At 43.1% G+C, this 3,476-nt stretch overlaps 1 pseudogene; it reads right to left on the bottom strand.

Moving 5' to 3' along the window:
* On the bottom strand, positions 1 to 171 carry LOC122753850 (annotated as a pseudogene).
* Positions 172 to 3,476: the final 3,305 nt, after the last annotated feature.

Below are 3,476 nucleotides of genomic sequence, written 5' to 3' on the forward strand. Positions count from 1 at the left end.
TTAGTCTAACTTGATGAAGCCAATGTTTTTCGCATATTGACGGAAGCACTGGCAGCACATGTTCAGGCCGTAGTTGCAGATCAGGCCATGTGGGTTCTAACACAAGCGGCACAACCGAGACCCCTGGCCGCATTTGTGAGGGTGGCTCCAGTAGAGCTGCTGGTGACCCATGGCGCTGCTAGCAAAGACTCGAGAAGAAAAAAAGTCCCCTTGTTTTTGGTAAAAGTACCATCTCTGACCTGTACAGGGTCAGTCAGTCAATAAGTGTTTATTAACTGCTTACTATGTATTTAGCATTGTGCTGAATGCCAGAGTTACAAAAACAGATTAAAAACTATGGTCCCTTGGGGCAGCTAGATGGTGCAGTGGATAAAACACCATCCCTGGATTCAGGAGTACCTGAGTTCAAATCCGGCCTCAGACACTTAACACTTACTAGCTGTGTGACACTGGGCAAGTTACTTAACCCCCATTGCCCTGCAAAAAACCAAACAAACAAACAAAAAACCCAAAAAACTATGGTCCCTGCCCTCCATGTGCTCATGGGCTAATGGGAAAAAAATGCGCAAATAAAGATGTACATATAAGACCTATACACAGTGTAAATGGAAGGTAGTTTCAGAGGGAAGGCTCTGAAAGCTGAAGGGATGAGGAAAGATCTCTTATAAAAGGTAGGATTTGATTTTAGTCTTGAAGGAGACCAGGGTAGCCAGAAGGTAGGAGTAAGGAGACAGAGTGTTAGAGATGTTCCCTTGCTTTTGAGGGGCTTTAGAATGGTAACTGGTGGGGAATCAATGGTATCCATTATATCAATTCCCAGATTTATTCTTTTGAATTTTTGAGTATCATAACTGGATGTGAGTAAAGGAGAGAGAATGAAAAAAAGTGGGGAGAGAATCTGACTCATCCCATGGATGACTCTGGGTATGTTCTCACAAAGATAGGAGCCTATTTTTGATGGCCTTAGCTATGTTTCTGAGAAACTCTCCCCTACAGAAGTGGTTATGAGCTCATCCAAAGAACAAAGGTGCCAAAGTTTGTCGATGGTCTGAATTTCTGATTTAACTCTTAACATTCTTGTTTGTTATTGTTGTTCATTCATTTCAGTGGTGTCCCACTCTTCATAATACCATTTAGGGTTTTCTTGGCAAAGATACTGGATTGGTTTGCTATTTCCTTCTCCAGCTCATTTTATTGATGAGGAAACTGAGGCTAACAGGGTTAAGTGACTTGCCCAGGAGCATGCAGCTAGTAAGTGACCAGATTTGAACTCATGAAGATGAGTCTTTCTGATTCCAAGCCTAGTGCTCTATCCACTGTGTCACCTACCTGTCCCAAAAGGAACATTACAAATTATCTAGGCTATCTAGTTCAACCCTCTCATTTTAATGGTTAAATGAAGCCCAGAGGAATTAAACAAGTTGCCTGAGGTCACACAGTGAGAGGGCTGGGATTCAAACCAGGGCCTTGGCTCCACAAGCAGCTTCGTTTCCATTGAATCACACTGATTCCTATCGAGAGAGAGGGGAGACTGCTGGGACAGAGAGGCGGATTAGGAAACTATTCAATCCTCTCCATGAGAGGTGATAAGGACCCACCAGAGAAAAAGAATGGTTAGGACTTCACACCTGATTAGATATTGGGAATGGGAATTTAGGAAGGGAAGGGGAATACACATAATAACTCAAGTTTTTTGTGATACTTAAAGGTTTAAAGGCACTTAACTTCTTCACAACTACCACATTAGGTTAGATAGAGCAGATATTATGCCCATTTTATAGAAGAGAAAACTGAGCTTCTCAGAGGTTAAGAGTTTACATGACTAGGGGCGGCTAGGTGGCACAGTGGATAAAGCACCAGCCCTGGATTCAGGAGTACCTGAGTTCAAATCTGGCCTCAGACACTTGACACTTACTAGCTGTGTGACCCTGGGCAAGTCACTTAACCCCCATTGCCCGGCAAAAAAAAAAAAAAAAAGAGTTTACATGACTAGTAAGTGTTAGAGGAAGCTCTTGATTCATCTTATCTGCCATGATAACCACTATGCCCCAGATTTTTAAAATGCATGGCAGTGCCTCCGGCATACAGAAGTAGGGAACTCAGAAGACAGTTGGTTTTTTGTTGTTGTTTTTTTTTTTTTTAAGAAAGATAAAAAAAAAAAAACTTAGCTGGGACATGTGGCCTTTGAAGGGCAAGTTGACTTGTCCTTGAGTTTATGGCTCATTAGAGAGATAATAGCACATGAAACATTTAAATAATACTAAGATAAAGTCTATAATCAAGTGCCTATGTGAGAGGGAGAGATCGTAAGTGATTGAGGGAAAACTTTCCTTCCTCAGAAGTATAAGGGTTTCAGTCAAGGAAGTACCATCAGTCATCCCTTGATGTAGGTCACCACTTGCTGATGGAGGTGGGGGAAAGGATTAGTTCATTCCTGCTTTCTGTGTACAGGGTGTCCCGAAAGTCTTAGTCCCATCTTAAGCTATTAAAACTGAGAATTTTGGAAGCTACTCCATATATTTCTCCTGGAGCAGGGTCTTTATTCTGTTGTACACCCCTCTTCTCCTATCCTCTGCTCATCTTATTTTGGAAGTTAAAAAAAAATAAAAACAACAACAACAACAAAAACCTTGGCAGCAGGAAGGCTCCTTCCTAAAATAACTCCTATCCTATCTCAATAATTATAATTCTTTTGCCTTGTTCAGCTGCAGAGTCTGCCCAGGAACAAGGAGGAGAATTCTCCCAGGCAGCTGTGTCTCTGGTTCACGCCTGCCACCCTGGAATCATTGCTGTCATATAGGTGGTCCCAGTACTCTCTTCTTCTTTTTTTTGGTGGTGGGGGGTGTGAGGCAATTGGGGTTAAGTGACTTGCCCAGGGTCACACAGCTAGTAAGTGTTAAGTGTCTGAGGCCGAATTTGAACTCAGGTCCTCCTGACTCCAGGGTCGGTGCTCTATCCACTGTGCCACCTAGCTGCCCCCCAGTACTCTCTTCATAAAGTGGAGGGACGGGCCTGCTCCTGGAGCCCCACTTTACAGCATCAGAGGCAGAAAGCTGGGCTAACTGATCCCTCTGGATGACTCAGTCCCAAAATTTGGGTCTCTGGTTTATGTTTGGGCACTACTCTCCCCTCAGATCCTCATTCAGGTTAGAGGGCTGAGCATGGGTGAGTCATAGTGTTTTTCCTTCTAGCCTCAGTTGTCTTTTCTGTGGATACCTAAGCAATTTTCAGATGAAACCTCAAGCATTCTTTACTGCCTGGTAGAGGCCAGATAGGAAAATTCCCTTACTACTGCCCTGTTCTTCTCTCCCTCCTCCCCACCAGTCACACACTCCATTTCCCTAGGAAAAAAAAAAAAACACCACATTTTTAGAATTTCAACTTCTAGAACTTTTTGCCCTTGGTAAGGACATTGGGACTAGCTCTGACCCCTCATCCTTTCTTTCTTCCTATTTTTTTTTTTTTAGTGAGGCAAT

This window comes from Dromiciops gliroides, chromosome 4 (genome assembly GCF_019393635.1).
Source record: "Dromiciops gliroides isolate mDroGli1 chromosome 4, mDroGli1.pri, whole genome shotgun sequence".
NCBI classification, from domain to species: domain Eukaryota; kingdom Metazoa; phylum Chordata; class Mammalia; order Microbiotheria; family Microbiotheriidae; genus Dromiciops; species Dromiciops gliroides.